Source organism: Malaclemys terrapin, chromosome 8, assembly GCF_027887155.1.
Source record: "Malaclemys terrapin pileata isolate rMalTer1 chromosome 8, rMalTer1.hap1, whole genome shotgun sequence".
Taxonomy (NCBI): domain Eukaryota; kingdom Metazoa; phylum Chordata; order Testudines; family Emydidae; genus Malaclemys; species Malaclemys terrapin.
Genome location: NC_071512.1, coordinates 35,508,695 through 35,529,196, shown reverse-complemented (window position 1 = coordinate 35,529,196; position 20,502 = coordinate 35,508,695). Strand labels below are relative to the sequence as shown.

At 49.1% G+C, this 20,502-nt stretch overlaps 1 protein-coding gene across 8 annotated transcripts in view; it reads right to left on the bottom strand.

Annotated features, from left to right (window-relative positions):
• The window catches only part of CXXC5 (CXXC finger protein 5), a 107,450-nt gene extending 91,352 nt beyond the window's left edge, over positions 1 to 16,098 (bottom strand). Inside the window, exons 1-2 of one of the 8 annotated variants that reach the window (XM_054038410.1) lie at positions 7,847 to 8,207; positions 6,269 to 6,360 (exon numbers count right to left, since the gene is read on the bottom strand). The gene's annotated coding sequence lies outside the window, so the exon portion shown is untranslated. Of the gene's footprint in view, positions 1 to 6,268; positions 6,361 to 7,257; positions 7,369 to 7,846; positions 8,209 to 8,290; positions 8,468 to 16,040 lie in introns of those variants that run through there. The other 7 variants (XM_054038414.1, XM_054038411.1, XM_054038415.1 and 4 more) reach the window with 7 other exon arrangements.
• Between the last annotated feature and the right edge of the window lie 4,404 nt (positions 16,099 to 20,502).

The following is a 20,502-nucleotide window of genomic DNA, read 5'->3' as shown; positions in this document are numbered from 1 at the left end:
GGCTGCATAAGGACTTTGCTGGTTAGGGAAAGGGGCTGCTTCCCCCCCCCCCCACACACACACACACCACTATTTGCTGATTGGTTGTCTGCTCCAACCACCTCTTATCTTCTGCCCTCCCAGCCCCTCCGCTGCAGCCTCATTCCCACCTCCCCTACCCCAGTCAATATTGCCAGTCCTTCCCCCTCCCCCCCAGGCCTGTTAACTCAACTCCTCCCCACTCACTCCATCTCCCACCAAACTTAAAGCTGATCTAAGAGGCCATTTGCCTCCCTTTTTTATGTTACACCTTGTCTGTCCTCCCTCCCCCTTTGTCTGTCTGGTCTATGCAGACTGTAAGCAATTCAAGGCAGGGACTGTCTCTTACTCTGTGCAGTGTGGAGCACAATGGGGTCCTGATCCTGGGGCATCACTGGCTTAACAAACAATCATCCTCCTCCACTCCACAGGAGGTAAATTTCAATGGAGCTGGGTGTCACTAGGCAAACAGGCTCATCAAAGAGGGGTAAAGATCAGTCCCATTGGACCTGCCCAGCTCCAACAGGAGACAACTTGGGTTTCCATTAAGGAAAAAAAGGATTCAAAGCACTAGCAAGAGGGGGAAATGTTAAATGCTCCTTCGGCCAAGGGAGGAATTCAGTCTCCACCTCTGTTACCAAAGCTCGCAGAGCTGGAGAGGGATCCAACAGGAAAAGCTGGGATTGCCCCCAGATCCGGGGTCCTCTGGGGGAAAAAAGTGCCAGAAAGGCCCCTCTCTCTCCTGGAAGTTGAAGTTGAGGCTTGGGGGGGTGGGGGGTGGAGGAAAGCTTCAGCACTATATTCTTGTTGAGCACCAGAGCATGAGTAAACATGATGGAGGCTTTTCGTGGTCTGGTGAGTTTAAGCTATGAGCTGAAAGTTTAACTATTAATACACTTAATCAAGGGGTCCTTCCTGTGCCCAGGTTTGGGAAAACAAATTTGCCATCAGTGAAGAGGGTGGGGGAGAGACCAGGGCAGGTCAGCACTGCCCCAGCGGAACCAGCCTCCTGAGGAGGGGAGTGGTGGATCTATGTGGAGGGTGGAGGGGGAGGGCAGGACTGGAGGGGGCTGGCTCCAGCCTCCTCATTGTGAGCCTGAATGTGGCCATCAAAGCGCATGATGGAGTGGCAGCCAGACAAAGTGTGGAAAGCCACACCACCACGTCGGCAGGAAATCCAGAGTCTCCCAAGCAGGGAAGGCATTTGAATAGCAAAGGTAGAAGAGTGCCAGAGGAGATGCCTGCTGCTAGGTCCCAGACAGAGTGGGATCCGGGCCAGTGCCCAGCCAGGCTGCTGACGGGTGAGCAGGGAGCTGGCCTCAAAACAGCCATCTTGGCGGCTTGGCATGATTTGTTTCAAGACTCCTCACCCTGAAAGTGGCAGTCACTCCCAAAGGCTCCCCCAGCCCATCCTAAGGATCCCAGCACCAGAACCTGTCCTGCATTGGGAGGGAAACTTCCCACCAAGGGGGCCAGGGCAGTTCCTCATTGGGTGTGAGCTGGTGTAGTGCCATGGACTCCCTGATTTACAGGTCCTTGGAGGATCTGGCCCCAAAGCCAGGGGGTGGGCAGCCACTGGGAAAGCCGTGGGGCCAAATCCAGGATTGGTGTAAATGGTGAAGCGATGGCACTCGCACGATCCAGCGGGCCTGCAAATCTAGGAGATGGGAGTGGAAGGGACCAGGGGCTGGTAGCAGCCAGAGATACAGTAACACAGCACCCTTCCCTCCAAGTTTTCACTCACACCTGCACCATCTGCTACCCCCCAGCCCAAGCCCACGTGAAGCCTGGTCTCCAGCCTTTTTACACCCCCAAGAACAGATTCAAGCGGCCAGACCACTGCCCAGAATGAGGCCAGCGTGCACACCCATCAAATGCCTCGTCTGCACAAGCTATGCACCTGTGCCGCCCCACAGATGCCACCTGGCCAAGGTAGACGTAGGGCCTGAGCCTGGAGGATCCAGTGGCATGAGAGCAGATGCAGGCCCAGGGAGAGTAACCGACACAACCGCTCACAGGAGCTTGGCTCACACTGGCTTTCAATCTCCAGATTGGCCCTTCCAGGCACAATGGGCCTGATTCTGCTCTCCTGCACACCAGTGTAAATCAGGAGGACCTGCACTGAGATTAGTGGAGTCAGACTGGAGTAAACGGAAATCAGGTAAGGTGAGTGGAAGTCAGGCCTTCTCCCTCTCTCCTTCTCCTCCGCCCCACCACCTACACTTTCTACAGACCCCTGAGTCTGGCTCAGTCACAGGGTGGGCACTGCAGCAAATTCACCCACTCCCCAGTATGGTCTTCCATGGCACCTAAGGTGCTGGGGACCAAATCCTCTGCAAAGTCACAGAACTCTGCTGGTTTACACCAGCAGTGAGTCTGGCTCAGAGCTTTTAATGTCACACAGTAAACCCCCAATTCCTTCATTGCCCCTTTGCCAAACCCAGCCCTCCTCTGGAGGCTTTGGCCTTGGAGAAAGCACATGGGAAAGAAGCAAAATATCAGCAGAACTTGCTCCACTGTGGTGTAAATCTGGTGTGACCCACGCTGCTAAAGGCAACGGCATGACATTGGTGTAACCGAGAAGATGATCCGGCCAGTGATATGTCTGGTATTTTGCAATAAAATTATAAGCCCCCCCTTGCAATAGTGTCTCTCTGCGGGGCAGGCTCCTGCTTTGCTAGGATTCAGCTGAGAACATGATCAACTCATGTCACCAAATGGCTCCCAGTCACTGCTGCACTGGAGCCAGATTGGAACCAGCACCCTAGAGGTGAAAAGCCCCATATGACCCTGTCCCCCACCCAGAGCCAATCAGTTCCCCTCCCCCCCCCCCAAAAAAAACCTCCAACCCTCTCATTTATAATTCACCTTGCTCTGTGTTACCAAGCTTTGAAAACTGAATGGGCCAAAGGGCCACATCCTCCGCGGGTGTAGATCATCTCCATTGACATTGGTACGGTTATGCTGATTTACACCAGCTGAGGGTCTGGCCCTAAGTGCTACTGGCGGAGCTCAGAAGTGAAACCACCAGAAAACCACATTGTGCTTAGGAACAAACAATGATACCAACAGGCAGCTGCGTAGGGTGACCAGATGTCCCAATTTTATAGGGACAATCCTGATTTTGGGGTCTTTTTCTTATATAGGCTCCTATTACCCCCATCCCCTGTCCCGATTTTTCACACTTGCTGTCTGGTCACCCTACCGAGCCCTGTGTCACCACGGGCTCCAAACGCATGGCCTGAGAGTGCCCCGGTGAGAACAAGTCAGGAAATGCCATGTGCTCCCCTCTGCCTTCTCTCTGGATCATTGCTTAGGAGGAGAGTTTATTCCCTAACCTATGGGGTGGGCAGGGGGGGTTGATTCCCCAAAACCAATGGAGGAGATGCCACCGGGTCTGCAGGGAGGGGACACACTTAACCAAAGGGGACATTTTCCCTGCTTAGGGAGAGGACAATTTGGCCTCTCTGTGATAGAAGCCGCTTGTGAGATGCACTGGACAAATCCCTACCCATTTCAGCATCCCCCTCTAGCACGACTCATGTCAACTGCATCTTTTATCAAGGAAGAACAAGCTGGTTTTTGGAAAGAGGCACCTGCAAATACATCCTCAGCCAGTTAATGTCACACATGCACTTTTGGCTTGATCAGTCCTCAGCCTTCAGTGCATCCCACGCTGCTGGAGTGTAACACGGCCCAATGTTATTTCACAGGCACCGCGGTCCAAACTCCGTGCTAGCATAAGCCAGCACGATTGCACCAAAGTCAACCTTGTGGCATCTGGCAGAGACAAAGCTGGGTCCCTTTGCTCCTCAGATCTCTGCCCTTAAGTCCATGTCAGTAACAACTTGGTTCAAAGCCTCAAGCAATTCATCTATTTCCCCACCAAAGTGGTGATAACCTGTGAATGATGTGTGCATGCATCCATTCAAAAAGTTTTACATTGTACAAAGCCCTTGCACACACGACACACACACACACTGCCTGCACCACCACCGCCTTCTCCCCTTCCCACCCCCCATTTAATAACCTCTGCATGCTTCAAATGCCCTTGTTTAGCCCAATGCAGACACATCTAATATCTTCTTTTATTATCTCTCTAATCCAGAGAGCAATCACGTTTTGCAATGTGCACTTTGCATTTGCCACCAGTAAACAAAACTCCCACGCAAGTTCATTCAATGAGTTTCATTCATGGAATCAGCCGAACTTTCAAATGATTCCGAACATTTACTATGTCGATTTCATTTGTCCAGCGCTTTAAACTGTCATTTCCTCATAAGCCACTTTGTTAGCTTTAATGTGCAGAGGAAGAACAGCAACTAGAACTTCAAACCCACAGAGCCAAGTCAACCCTCACCAGCAGAAAGCAACAGGCGCTTCTTTTGTTAGTTTACTTTTATTATCACGCTCTGATGGGTTAACCCCCAAAAAACCTCTGGAGTTCAGATCATTGAGTCTATAAGGCTGATAAAATGCACATCTATGCATACAGGCACACAATGGTGCCTACTTGGATTTAAGTGACATTCCCATTGCAGGGGAACACAGTAAATGTTACCAACAGCTCCCAATTCCATAGGGGGACACTACTAAAATCAGGCAATAAATTTACACTTGGCAGCAAAGGGAGCTAAACCCGCCCCTCTCTGCCTCACCAATGTGGGCAGAAGCCTTAGAGAATGACACTTAAGGGTTTGTACTCAATAAGGCACCTTGCTATTTGGCCTTCAATTTCAATGGCTCATGCTTCTTTCAAAGCGCACATTAAAGCAAAGCTATTTAACTGTTGGAACATTTTTAAAAACCTCACACAAATAAACAAAAGGAAAAAACCCAGTTACAGTAGCACTAAGTGAAAGCAAGTATATTCAGGCTAGGACCTTTGTCAGCCCAAGTTCTCCCTATGCCTAGGTGCAGCATAGAAGACCACCCAGTGTTTGGGGAATCCTCCAGCACACAGAGGGGATAAATGGGGTTGGAGTTAACAATGAAGTTGCAGTCTGAGCTCTGAATTTCCTGGCTTTGGTGGGTTTAAGCTGGACCCCACACAATTACTTAAAGCAGTTGCTTGTAGGGAAGTAGCCTGCAGGCCAAATTTTCACTCCCAGGTGCTATGGGTGCATTTGTAATAAATCCCACACTTGGACAGACAAATCAGGGAGAGAAACACCTAACCACGCTCCTGTATAGGCAGCTACCTGATCTGAAGTCACGGGGTCCTATCTGCATGCATAAGCATGGAAGTTCATGGGTAGCTTTGCGGGAGCAGCTCCTGGAAATTTAGCCTTTCTTGTTTCTTCCAGCAATTTAAGAACTTTTTTTTTTAAAAGGTGCAACAGCAAGTGAAGGTGGGGAAGTGTCCCCATGACAGAATAAGGGGTCCAAGGAGCCTGGAAAAGCCAGGCAGGGGAACCATTAAAGGACCACTGACATTGTCATATCAGTCAGGGCCTATTCCCAAAGGCATCAAAAACACAACTTCCATTGAGTTCAGTGGTGCAAGATCCAGCCCCTGCCCTTTGCATGCAATATATCTTTCAAGCTGCATGGTGATAAGAAATGTGCCCTACATCCTAATTCAGTGGGTTACACATGGGGCAATCCCAACCATTAAGTTGTTCTTTTAAAACACGGTATTTCCCAGGTTTCCTACAACTAAGAGGACATGGATCCTTTACTCCCTCAAGTAGTCCTCAAATCACGCCAGTCATCCCATCCTCTCCAAGGAGTCTACTCATGGGAGCAAAGATTGCTGGATCAGGGTCACATGGAGCTCTGCACACATGTGATCTGTTATCACTGGATGTGTGTACAGCTTTGTTTATGTTTAGGACCCAGAATAAGTAGCACTTCCTTTTTAATTGCTCATTTGAGCAAAGAATTAAAGGACCCAAACCAAACAACCGGGTGGAATGGGAAGGGCATTGGTTATTGGAGGATATAACATTGGGCCTCAATGAGCTGAGCTAAGATTGAGCAGAGTTTTGTATAATAATCAACAGTACAGTAAATCATTTGCAAAATACACTACAGCTTTACAGCTAGCAGCGTGCGCTGTGGATGCATATTAGATAAATTACACATTGTACATTGCAATCATCCGCTTCCATTTAATCTTTTATTCTTAGTGTACATTCAGTGCCCACACATCAAATGCAGGGGGAGTGGAGCTCCAGTGTGAATCGCATATTACCAACTCAAAGGCAAAGTGGGGGAAAAATATTACTTGATTAAAAAAAACAAAAACCTTAAGTTACTTGTCACACATGGCTCAGTTCCAGTGAGCCGCGCATCCTGCACACCGGCCATCCCTCACTGGCTGCAGTTTGAGAAACAAAACTAAAATGGGCAACAACAAAATAGACAGATTTCAGCTACTCTGTGGATGCAAAATTTGCTTTAAAAATAAATGAAAGAAACTCAGTCCTCCTGTTGCTTTTATATTTAAAAAAAAAAAAAAAACTGTAGAAAACTCTGAACAAGTGACCCAAACACTTTGAATACCCTCTGACCTACAGAAAAGAAAAAGATCAGCCCAGGGAATGCTGTTCTGCCCCAAATCCTCTTCCTCCAGCTATGTTTTTAAAAAAAAAAAAAAAAAAAAGGGGGGGGGGGGGCAAATTAAAGCCGGGAAAACCCAAAGTCTGGCCACCAGCCGCCCTTGTGCTGCTCACCGTCCCCTCCCTCTCCCCAGCAGCGCCAGGCTCTGCATGGCAAGTTGGAGGCAGGCGAGGGAGGGAGGGTGGGCGGCCTGGGTTTGTTTGCTGAATCGCCAGCCCCTGGAAAGCAGGGCTAGGAATTGCTGACAGCCCCTGAGCTGCAGCGGCGCTAGCGGGCGCCGCTCTAATCCGCGGCTCACACAAGCAGAAGGGTCAGCTAGAGCCAGCCTGCTGCTTTCAGACACCATTGTAACCCGGGAAACAAACCAGTGATTAGATCAGGAGGGGGTGGGCTCCTGATCAATAATGCAGCGTCCTGGGATAGGGGGGCTGGCTGCAGCCACCGTGCCACCGCCCCGTGTTGGAAACTGACATTTGCCATCCCATTTCCCCCTCCTGTTAATTTCACTCAAGGGGGGGGAGAGAAGGGGGGGCAGGAAGGACAATTTCAATATTGCAAACAAAACTTTGCTCATTAAACAAACGCCCCGTACTCGCGGCCGCCACAACAACCCCCCTCCCCCCCCCCATGCTCCCGGCAGCAACCCCAATAAAGCAGCAGAGATCTGGGACTTACATGACTCCGAACGCTACAGGACACGGACACACACACACACACACAGGGGACTGGTCACTTTCTCCGGTGTCTTTCCAATCGCGGTGCGTGGGGTTTGCCCCACCCCGCAAAAAATACCCAAACCTGGAAGAATCGGGCCGGGGGAGTCGATTAGTTTCCCTTTGGGGGGGGGGACTTTAAAAGGAAAGTGCGAGAGGGTGGCTAACCCCCTCCCTTCCCGGGATGTCTCTGCTCCAGGGACCCCTGGTGCCAGCCGGGCTGGGGCGAACTCACGGGTCATCTCCCGTGGAGGATCCCATCCCCCCCAAAATCCCCTTTTTTGTCTAGACCCAGTGATCTGAGACCAACCTTCTGCAGCACTTCTCCATCCCGGCGGAGGTAGGGACGAGGGGGGTTAGGGATAAGGGGGTGGGTGGGAGCAAAGGGTTTGATCTGCCCCCTCTCCCCTGGGCCACTGATCAGCACCTGAACGGAAGGGAAATTACAGGGCAAACTTTTTCCCGAGACTTTTCCCCCAACTCTTCCGCCGCCCGTGAATGCATCTGCATATTTAGCGAGCACAGAGGCCTTTTCACTCTCATGCACCTACCGGAGGAAGAGCGATCCGGAGCAAGAGCAGGAGAAGCAGCAGCGGCAGGGGGAGGAAGGAGGAGAAGGGAGGGATGGGAGCTGCAGCCACCACCACTCCGGGCAGTGCGTGTGTGTGTGTGTGTGTGTGTGTGTGTGTGCGCGCGCGCGAGCTGTCGCCGGCCGGATTAAAGAGCCAAATCCAGAGCATGCAAAAAAAAAATTAACACCTGCCAAAAAATTATCTCTTTACAAGGCGAGGGGTGTTTGTCTCCCTCCCCTCCTGTGGGGCGCGGGGGAGGGGGGGTAAATCAGCCGGGCGGGGGGGGCTGCGGCGCCCAGATCAAAGGGTCGCGTGCATGGGAGGGGGGGCTCACAATGGGAAATTGAAAAAAAAAAAAAAGAAGTGAAGGGGTGGAGGGGGGGTCTCTCCTCCAAGGCAGCGTCTCCTTCCCCGCAAACCCACCTCTACATCCCTCCTCGCTCTGGAAGTACATAGACAGCCGAACCACATTGCATAGGGCTGCTGCTGCTGCTGCCCGGGGGCTGCCGGCAAAACCCGGACCGGACCGACTCGCCGGCTGCCCACTGCCGCCTCCTCTGCCATCTCCTCCTCGTTCCCTTGGCCCTACTCTTTTGCATGCTGAGCGCAGGCTTCTCCCCCCGCCCTTCCCAGCAGCCAGCCCCAAAGTGAGCCGCAGCCCGGGGCAACTCCTCGAGCCCAGCAGGCAGCGCCAGGCCGCCTCCAAAGGAGGTTTTTATGCAATCGCTTTGATTATTATCTGATTAACTTGCACCGTGGCTGCTGCCGCTGCATTCCCACTGGCCACATCCCAGTCCCCAAGCCCTCTGCCATCCCTCGCTGTCTCTTGTACTCCCGCTTTTTGCTCTCTCCTTGTGTTCCGCCGCCACCGCCACCACCTTGAAAAGCAACTTTTAGTTTATCACCGTCCTTCCCCTTTAAACAAAATAAAAACAAACCCCAAAGTGAGATGCGAAACTTCGCCCAGCCGGCGTTCAGCAAGCCGGCCTGGGGAGGTGCTAGCCCAGCCGGGCTTGCTTCTCAGGGGGGATGTGATTTTTATTTGGGGCTTTGTTAAACTGGCCCGTTCGGAACTTTCCCCGGCGGGGGTTTGGTATAATACTGAGGTTCACGCTGCTTCCTGGTGAAAACACGCTCCCTGTGCCTCGCCACAAAATATTTCCAGCACATGGGCTGATTCATTGTGGAGCCTTTTTTTTATGAATAAAGGTTTTCCCAGTGGTTCCTTTAGAGGTGTAAATACTTCAACAGACCACTTGTGGTACTCGTGCTAAACTTTGAAGATCCTTTTTATTATATTATTATTATTATTATAACATGTAGATACAGATGTGTGAGAGAGAGCTTGATGGTTTAGCTTTCCTCAATCGATTCAGATTGCTTGGACTCAGAGCGCAGCTTTCTGTGGCATTTCAAGCTATTCTGAGCTGAAATTGTTCATACTAGTCTCTGTACATTATCAATACATGACATAGGCCCTCAGTATAATGCAATGTGTTCATGTATTGTATTTTTATTACATACCTTGGGCACATAGATATATATATATGTTTATATATATATAAATGTTTATATATAGGTGGCATATATATATATGCCTATATAGCTTCTGCTAACTGCTATAAGGCCCCCTTAAAAGGGATATATTACTTGGGGGATTGATTGAGAGTGAAGATTACAGCAAAAATTCAGAAATTGACTATCAAGATATAATTAAGCTGCAGGTCCCTTTTGTTTTCTTTCAACACATGATGCAGACCTTCATCCTTATACACATTACCCCGCTGGCCAGGGGATGTGTTATTACATTCTTTAATAATGTATTTTTGTATCACTTGTCTCAGGCTGTTTACCGTCTGACAAAGTTTGGGTTTAGCTCACTGCATGACGTGACCTTCTTAGTAACAGAACTCCAGGACAAATAGTGGGAGCTGTCTCAGATAATAATTAATTAATAATAGGATCATGTAATAATACTAAGCACATCTATAGCACTCTCAAAGCACTGTGCAAACCTGGGCAGGTGCTATGAACCCACACACTGACCATGATGTTTTTCCCTCAGTTCTTACAGTCCTTCATGTTCACTTTAAAAAATCATATCCGCTGAGCATCTCCTGCAATCCCGGAGCATGTGAGGGACCCACGCAGCACCCTGTTGATTTCCATGGGGCTCTGCTAGGGAGCAAGGGTCATCTTCCCCCACCCCCACAATGCAACTCTACTTGCAGGACCAAAGTCTTACATGATACAACCTCCATCAATTTCAAGCGGACCAGGACCTGGCCCAGTGCTACTACTGTGCTCAGAGTGCTGGACAAGATAGACAGATGGCAGTCAGCTAATCATAAAACTAGGTCTTAGCTTATAAACCACTTGGACTAGGGCAGGGGTCGGCAATCTTTCAGAAGTGGTGTGCCAAGTCTTCATTTATTCACTCAAATTTAAGGTTTCATGTGCCAGTAATACATTTTAACATTTTTAGAAGGCCTCTTTCTATAAGTCTATAATATATAACTAAACTATTGTTGTATGTAAAGTAAATAAGGTTTTTAAAATGTTTAAGAAGCTTCATTTAAAATTAAATTAAAACGCAGAGCCCGCCGGACCGGTGGCCAGGACCCAGGCAATATGAGTGCCACTGAAAATCAGCTCGCGTGCTGCCTTTGGCACACGTGCCATAGGTTGCCTACCCCTGGACTAGGCTGTGTCTCTCTCCATGATACCATACTGAGCTGCTGTCTCAACTCAATAAATGTTATTACTGCTTTTCTTTCTGTGTCGCTTATGCATCACATGTTTTGTTTCGTGTTTGTGTGGCTGATGCCTTAAAAGCCTGGGACTGGCCCCCTGAAAGCTCTGGGTAGAATAAGCTAAAATGTCTCCACTCCCATATCCTCTACAGCATCCAAGTTATCCTCCTTTATATTTCAGGTCGAAAGGCCATGTGACCTCCACTCAGCAAATGTGTAGCTGGTCAATATTTGCTGGTGCCAGAAGCTATTGACTAGCTAGGAGAGCAATAATGCAAAACTCTTTTCAGTCACATGATGCTGTGTCAGCCAATTGTATGACAGTTGGTAAGCAAAGGGTGTCATAAGTAAGTATGTCACATATAATTTGGGGATCATGTAAGTATGACTGGTCTGTGAACTTCTTACTGAAACCTTCCAGCAGATACGTGAAGAAAACAGGAAGGTGATATTTCTGGGTCTTGCAATACAATCTCCGATTTGGTCTGTGATCTCACATAGACTCAGGACTCAATTCTGCAAATGTACTCACATTGGCTAGCAGTTGCTCATCCATTTACTTTACATGTCCATTTAAGGAGTGGGTACCTCCTCTAGCATTGCAGGAGGGACAGCTAATGTCTGCTATAGGTAAGGCTCCCCACCCTCCATTTCTTATAACTTCTTTGGGGGCTGAAGCATTATGTGGATTCCAATTTCTTATTAATTTAAACTGATTATTTATACAAACCATGTGTGTGACCCACACCTACCATAACAGGACCCTGATCCCTGATTGCTATGACACTACAAATTTCCCCATTGCACACCTGGCCAGATGTATTGCAGGGGACAGGGAGCTGGAGGTTGTCTTCCCCTGAAGCATCAGGGATTAGCCACAGCTGGAGACAGGCCACTGGATAGGATGGACTAATGCTCTGAAGTGGTACAGAGAATCCTTTCCAGATGCCTGACTGGTGGATCTTGCTCACATACTCAGGATCCAACTAATTGCCAGATGTGCAGGCTGGCAGGAATTTTCCCCCCAGTCTGATTGGAGGAACCTTGGAGATTTGCTGCCTGCCTGTGCAGCTTGGGGTGTGGATCACCTGCTGGGATCATCCGGGCATCTCTCACCTAATCAATTCCCTGCCATGGCAGCAGCCTCGGACATCAGTGGCCCCTCTTTTCCCCTCTTCTCTGCCTAGGTACCTATAGTCTCCTGAGGATGACATGCTTTAGTCTCACTCAAGTTATTGGGCTCAATATAAGTGTAACTGGGTAAATATTTCAGGCCTGGGTTTTACAGGAAGTCAGACTAGATCTAAAAGTCTCTTTCCCCTTAAACTCTATGAAGCTATGGAATACGGGGGATATTTTCAAAGGTACAACCCGGAGCTAAGGCACCCGACTCCCACTGACTTTCAAGGAGAGTTGGGTGTCTACCTGGCCCACTGTGCATTTGAAAATCTCCACCTCAATCAAGACAAAATAATACATCATTTCTATGCAAGGCCCATTACAAACACCTCAGGGGATTAGATCCCTACCTCGGACACTGGAAAATTATACCCAGTTGAAATATTTCTTTCAACCCAATTTTAATGGCTTTCTCATCAAAATGGAAGACTTACACAGGACAGCTACAGTTTTGAGTACCTGTTTCAGGTTTTCCACTGAAAATAAATCTGAAACTGATTATTTTTTTAGTTTCATCAACTGAAAACAAAACAATCTCCACTAAAACAAAAGAAAAAGTGGTTTCTGGCAGAAATTTTTTAGCTTTATGTTGCTGAAATTTGAAAAAAAAAATAACCTGTTTTTAGGCTTTTGTTTTCTGATGAAAACCCAAAATGTTCTGAAGAAAAATGTTGAAGAAAAATGAAAAACTGTTTTCATTGGCTTTTTTGGGGGGGGTGGGGCTGGGACACCAAAATAATGTCCCGACCAGCTCTACTTATAGTCACAAGTGCGACAAAAGTGCAGACAGTATGTATATATTGTGGGGGAGGAGGGAGGATTGAAAATTGAAGTAATATGGGTAAGCTGTTTGTGTTTGGCACACATCTAGTTAATTCCAAGAGTTTTACATATATATCTGGTGGGAACGCAGTACTGGCTTCACTCTGCTCCTAGCGAAGTCAATGAGAGTTTTACGCCTGACTTCAATGGGAGCAGAGTTAGGCCAGTGCTAGGTGCTTTGAAAATGCCATCTTTATGAGGTAAGTTAAAAGGCTAAGGAACTGGAGTCTCAGAAGGAGCAATTTGCAGGCGGCTAGGCCAACAGGAACAGCTGTGTCTGCGAGGAAAGGCAGGTTGAAGCACCACTGCTGCCCTCCACTGGGAGGCATTTTCAAACATTTAAGATAACATTTTCAAAAACACCTAAGTGATCTAGGAACCCAAGTCCCATTCTCAGAAGGGGCTTAGAAATCAATGGGAAGTTAGGAGCCTGCTTTTAAAATCCCACAGAGCACCTATCTGCATCTTCAGGCACTTGCATCCCTATACAACCCTGGTCTTAACTCACTCGCACGTTTTTGAAAATGTTACAAACAAAACCAAAGGCTGCTTTGGAAGTTAGGCTTATGCAGCCTGCACAAAAAATCACACAAAACCAGTGGGCAAGCCAACTCCTAAGCCTCATTATCCATCCATTAGACCACAGACATCCCATAATGTTACTTCCAATTCTAACCACCCCCAAGGCTACACACAAAGATTGGAGTTACGCAGACAGCATATTGGGTACTGCCTGCTAGCACAGCCTAGCGCTGTATGATACAGCTCCTAAGCCAGGGAGGCTTGGCATTGTCACAGGTATCTCTGCTTGAGGTACCTGTATGGCCCCCATGGCCCCTAAGTGCCCCTCAACACAGCCTGTGAGGCAGGGAAGTGCTATTATCCCTGTTTTACAGAGGAGAAACTGATGGCCAGGGAGACTAAAGATGGGAGCCACAAAAGGACATAGGCGGGTAACCCCCAGACTTAGGCACCTACAGCCCAGTTTTGGCTCCAATGCAATGTCTGAAGTCACTTGGTGCCTCCGTTTTCCTGCGCTCCTGCTTCTGGGCATGTGCACTGCCTGCTTCCATCTGGGCGTCCCAGCATCCAGTTTCTGATCTCTTCCCTAAAACACACCGCTGAGTGATATAAATTACACTGACAGAGGTGCCGGTGTGGACAGCGCTACCTTGGCAGGAGAGCTTCTCCTGCCGACATAGCTACTGCCACTCGTGAAGGTGGTTTTATTATGTCGACGGGAGATCTCTCTCCTGCAAGTGTAGAGCGGCTACACGAGCAATCTTGCAGCAGCATAGCTGCATCGATACAGCTGTGCCACTGTAAGCTTGCTAGTGTAGATATGGCTTAAATTAACTCTTTACATTGGTCTTTACTGCAGAGGTTGTGAGGGAGATTCCCACAACTGAGCCATTCTTTTTAGGTGACAAATCTGAAGAACTGTCCCAGAGTGAGGTGTCAATAGAGGAGGTTTTGGAACAAATTGGATTAATTAAACAGTAATAAGTCACCAGGACCAGATGGTATTCACTCAAGAGTTCTGAAGGAACTCAAACATGAAATTGCAGAACTACTAACTGTGGTATGCAACCTATCATTTAAATCAGCTTCTGTACCAGATGACTGGAGGATAGCTAATGTGAGATCAATTTTTTAAAAAGGCTCCAGAGGCAATCCTGGCAATTATAGGCCAGTGAGCCTAACTTCAGTACCAAACAAATTGGTTGAAACTATATTAAAGAACAGAATTATCAGACACATAGATGAACACGCTTTGTTGGGGAAGAGTCAACATGGCTGTTTAAAGGGAACTTATGCCTCAGCGAGCTTTTAGAATTCTTTGAGCGGGTCAAATAAACATGTGGACAAGGGTGATCCAGTGGATATAGTGTACTTAGATCTTCCGAAAGCCTTTGACAAGCTCCCTCACCAAAGGCTCTTAAAAAAAGTAAGCCATCATGGGTAAGAGGGAAGGTCTTCTCATGGATCAATAACTGATTAAAATACAGAAAATAAAGGGTAGGAATAAATTGCCAGTTTTCAAAATGGTGAGAGGTTAATATTGGTGTCCCCCAGGGATCTGTACTCGGACCAGTGCAATTCAACATATTCATAAATCTGGAACATATTTAATGATCTGGAAAAGAGGGTAAACAGTGACTGGGCAACAAAATGGCAGATGAAATTCAATGTTGATAAATGCAAAGTCATGCACATTGGAAAACATAATCCCAACTATATACACAAAATGATGGGGTCTAAATTAGCTGTTACCACTCAAAAAAGATCTTGGAGCCATTGTGGATAGTTCTCTGAAACCATCCGCTCAACGTGCAGCAGCGGTCAAAAATAGCGAACAGTGTTAGGAACCATTAGGAAAGGGATAGATAATAAGACAGTAAATATCATAATGGCTCTATATAAATCCATGGTACACCGACACCTTGAATACTGTGGGCAGTTCTAGTCACCCCCCTCCCCCACAACAAAGATATATTAGAATTGGAAAAGGTACAGAAAGGGCAACAAAAATTATTATGGATATGGAACAGCTTCCCTATGGGGAGAGATTAAAAAGGCTGGGACTGTTGAGCTTGGAAAAGAGACGACTAAGGGGGGATATGACAGAGGTCTAGAAAATTTTGACTGGTGTGGAGAAAGTGAATAAGGATGTCTTATTTACTCCTTCATATAACAGAAGAACCGGGGTTCACCCAATGAAATTAATAGGCAGCAGGTTTAAAACAAACAAAAGGAAGTACTTTGCACCGTCATCCTGTAGAACTCATTGCCAAAAGATGTTGTGAAGGCCAAAGTTATAGTAGGGTTCAAAAAAGAACTAGATAAGTTCATGGAGGACAGGTCCATCAATGGCTATTAGCCAAGATAGTCAGGGAGGCAACCCCATGCTCTGGGTGTCCCTAAACTCATGTTTGCCACAAGCTGGGAGGGGACAATAGGGGATGGATCACTCAATGATTGCTTGTTTTGTTCATTCCCTCTGAAGCACCTGGCATTGGCCACTGTCAGAAGACAGGATACTGGGCTGGATGGACTACTCGTCTGATCCAGTATGGTCATTCTTATGTTCTTAGGTTGGAGCAGGGGGACAAGATCAGGGTCATAGCTCTCCCACATGGGAGCCTTAACCACTGGATTACAGAGCCATCTCCTCTCTCCGGCCCAATGGCTGTGTTTATCCTCAGTGAAACAGCTTCAACAGGAGAGAGTGAGGAAGCCCTACAACAGAATACCCCATAGCCCAGTGGCTGGAGCATTCCCTTGAGAGGTTTGAGAACCTCTGGCAGAGGAGGAATTGAACCTGGGCCTCCCACATCCCAGGCCAATCTCACTGTGCTAAATTGTGGGAAAATCAGCATGCTCAGCTCTTGCAAAAAAAACCCCAACCAGTTACCTACCTTTCATAGCTGCTGTTCTTCAAGATGTGTTGCTCATGTCCATTCCATTCTAGGTGTGCATGAGCCCACGTACAGTCGTCAGAGATTTTTGCCTTAGCGGTATCTGTAGGGCCAGCTATGGCACCCTCGGGAGTGCCACGCTCATGCGTCAGTATATTAGGCACCTCCAGCCCTACTCCCTCTCAGTTCCTTCTTGCCAGAACTCTGATAGAGGGCAGGAGGGCGGGTAATGGAATGGACATGAGCAACACATCTCAAAGAACAACAGTTATGAAAGGTACGTAACCCTTTTTTCTTCTTCGAGTGCTTGCTCATGTCAATTCCATTCTAGGTGACTCACAAGCAGTATTCCTGGCAGCAGGCTCAGAGTTCATGGTCATGCGGCTTGCAACACTGCTCTACCAAAGCCAGCATTGTCTCGGGCCTGCTCGGTAAGCGCATAATGAGACATGAATGTGTGCATGGACAACCCGGTAGTGGCCCTGCAGATGTCTTGAATAGGCTCTTGAGCCAGGAAGGCCGCCGCAGAGGCTTGCGCCCTAGTTGAGTGGGCGGTCACAATCACCGGTGGAGGCACTTTGCCAGATCATAACAGAAACTGGAGTCACGTTGTGATAAATAAGCAATGAGGTTTTCAGAAACAAACTGTGGTCTCTGTTGCACCGACGGAGTCAATCCAGATTTACACCAGGGAGGCTGAGATCAGAATGTGGTAGCCTAGGGCCTGTTTCACCACTGCATCTCCAGTTTCACATGCAAATGATTCCACTGAATCCAGACATAAAGCTGGAGTAACACAGCGATGAATCAGGCCCCCACACTTAACATGTAGTGACTACACATAAATACTCTGCCCCCAATTCTGATCTCTGTTACACCAGTGTGCATGGAGTTACCCCAGCATCACACAGGTGTCGCTCAGACCAGAACGTGGCTCAGACTAACTGAATTTTAAGTGGCCTATACCTGTTCATGCTCATAGAAGAACTTGTTAATTTTTAACCCCAGCTGTCTGCGGTGTGGTGAGCTCTAAGCACAGCAGCGGGTTCCGGCTGGAGTTATCAGGTACATGCAGAGGTCAAACAGCAACTTCCCCAGGAATCCGCTCTCCCTTACCGTATATCACAGAGCGGGCAGAGGGATACAGCTGTCTCAGCTCTCCAGCAAATTTGTCCTCCTGGTAGGAGCGCATGGTATTTTGACACCTAAGACATTGTGGACTGAGGTTTCGACTCCGCTCCTGGGTGGCACAAGCAAAACGTGCCGTTGTATTCAGGAAATGGATAACTGGGCCCGTGGTTTGAGATATCTCAGTGGTTACTCTGCAACTGGGCCTGCAACTGCATGGAGAACATTCTCGCTGGCACTGCCCATAGAGGCAGGCCCCAAACCACATAGCCAGCTGCAGGAGTGTAGGGTGGACGTTGGTCACCCCAATGCAGCTAGTTCGGGGGGCGGGATCCAGCTGCCTTTGTGCATAAGCCACACCACACAGGGGCAAAGGGGGGTTAGTCAGCAAAGAATAAGGTCTTCAGCTGCAGCAATGGGTGGGGGGAGGCTGGGTTGGAAACACCCCATTTTTACCCTGGCAGGAAACTGTTACCCCCACCACCAGCACCACCATATGAAGGATGGTGCAAATCTGTCCCTTCCTGCTCTAACTGTACTGGGTGAGGTATCCTATGGGGGGTCTGCAGCTGTCTGGGGGAGGTACGAGTTGGTGATTGCTAGGGTGTTATTTGTCTGTTGGGGGAGGGGATGGATGGTTTGGGTAGCCATCCTGGAGGTCCTTATCCAGATGATGAGCGGTGGCAATTATCTCCACTGGAGGCTGGCCAAAAGGGTAAAACAATGCTGCCATGCACTGGGGAGACCCAAGAGGCTGGGGGCTGGGACTCCTCAGTCCCTGCAGTTGTGAACAGGGCGAGACCAGGCAAGAAAGGTGTATGCAGAAGACCGGGATGAAAATGACAAGTTCTATTGGCTTGGGTCACAGGTCTCTCCAGAAGAACAGGGTATCAGGGGACACTGGCCCGGGGACCACGGGGGTTAATTCATGAAGGACGAGCCGCTGGATTTTGCATGTGTGGTTGCAGGACACGACTGGTGCTGCTGTCTCCCACTGGGTATTCAGTGCAGTACGAGCCGAAGGGGGGCTCAGTGAAGGGGTGGGGGGGCTGTGTTATTTCCACTCAGCCTGAAATGCACCCCAAAGTGGTCATGAACACAGCACATCCCCAGGGCAGCATCCAGACAGGACTGGCTGTCAGCAGGCAGAGCACCTCACTGTGTGAGCTGAGGACATTCCTCACTAGGGCAATGCTGGAAACGTCAGCGTCCTGTGGACGGTGGATCTCCCGAGACAGTTCCAGATTTCATGGCTACCATACCAGTTACAAGGGGACTGTCTGAGGCTCATTGCGGGCACTTGGCCATGCTGTTGATCCAGTGAGTGGGGATGGGATTAGAGGCAAGGCAGTTGGAGATTCAGCCTGCATCATGGTCCTCCTGCAACTTGGGGTCCCCTTTCCTGGTGGGGCGAGGGACCTAGTTTGATCGTCCCACATTGTAGGTTGTTTCCTGGATGTTTCCCAATGGCTGGGAGGGAGGAATATTGTCTCTCTGACCCAACACTACCTTGAGGGGCTGGCAAGACTTTATAACATCAGTGAAGGGCTCCTGGATATCCTCTTCCCCAGCGTTGGCCTCACAGGTCGCCTCAGCTGATGGATGAGCTGACACAGCAGAAGCAGCAGGGAAGCCAGCTGGAGGGTCAACGGCAGAGGTGCAATTGTGTCAGAAAGACCCTTTCTTTTACCCTCAGTTCCCATGGCTGTGTGGGAGGCCAATAAGCAGCTCTTGGCCTTTCCCACTGCCTCTGCAGGCCTGTTCCAGGGAGTGGAATGAGGTGCCCAGGCACAACGAGCTGCTTTCACTCTGCAGCTGACTTAGGTCTTCCAGTTGTGAGGCAATTTCATGTCGCTTTGCTGAGCAAGCCTCACAGATTCAGACCCAATGGTCTGTGTCCATGGAGGCAGGGCCAGACACTGTCTTCCCTGCTCAAGTTCCAGCCAGCCATGCTCCTGGAACTGTGCGCCACAGCTGTGCTGGGGACCCATGTCCCCTCTGCCAGGTGAAGGCCAGTGGAGAAGAGGCTGGTGGTCACCCATGCCTTGCTTAAGGAGGACTGCTCTGAAGAAGCCATCCCCTTCATGCTGACTATCCAGGCGGGATCACCCACTCTCAAATCATCTGTTTCAGGGTGAGACTGGAGAATGCCATGGGGAGAACATTCTCAGGGCCTCTCCATGCCTCTCATTTCCTGGAGCTAGTGCTAATCTGTAGGCCTGGAAATGGCTTGGAGACTGTATTGGTGGGGTGGTATGAACGGATGGTCTCCTCCTAGAGACAGATGAAGATCAGGTGTCTTTGCTGTTACTGTTAGGTTTACCAATTGCCACAGAGGCTGTTGATCGTGACCTGGTGCTGACCCATCTGTGGCCACTAGTAGGAGAACGTAAGTGGCTCTGCTCTTTCGTATCTGAGAGATCTGCACTGGCTGCCTGAAGGCTCCTGGGTGGAGCTGATGGTGTGGTATGTGATCTAGAAACCCCTCAATGGCCAGAGAGATCCCCCTTAGCCCGTGCTCTGCTGTAGCACTGGTGATCAACAGGGCTCTCAAGCTGGAGTCTTTAGGCACTAAGGGGCGGCTGACAGGGCATTTTCTGTGAAGTGGGTTGCCTTTGGAATGCCCTCCCCCTTCTGGGTCCAAAAGAGCCCAAATCTGACCTGTCGGGCACAGTGCAAAAGCCACCTGATTGCTCAGGTGCTCCAATGTGTCGGTAGGATGGGGCAGTACAAGATCCTTTCATGCTCTTTTTGCCACTAGTGATGAAATTCTGCTATGGGCTCATATCACGCTGTGAAATCTGCTACTGGCTGACTGCATTTTAAACACTCATCAAAGGCACCAGTGGCCCGGGAGATGCACCTCGCTAGGCTTTCGAGAGAGAGAGAGACATTGCACTAAGCAAATATATGGATTTGGGCAGGAAAATGGCCCGATCGCCCCCATCCCTGTGTCATGGCACCACAGGATCTTTCATAGCCATGGAGAGGCAGAGCCTCGACTTTATGGCTCACCCCAAGCGCTTTGCCAGCCTCCTCCCAGCAGTGCCTATGAATACACTGGAAAGATAAAACACTGGCCTCTCTGAGCTAGGCCCAGATTCTCCAGACGAGAGCACTCAGCACAAGTGCAGCTGGGAAGGTAGCCGGTGCGATACAGCACACTTCTGCTTCCCTGACAATGAACCTGCTGAGTGCCCAGCTGCTCCCTGACTTAAGTTAGAGCAGCCTGAAAGCTGTTGTCTACCCCAGCTACCAATGGCCTCCAGCAGTTGTTCCAGCAGCCAAAGAACGGCTAGATCTTTCCTCTGGCCACGTTCCTTGTGTTGGTGCC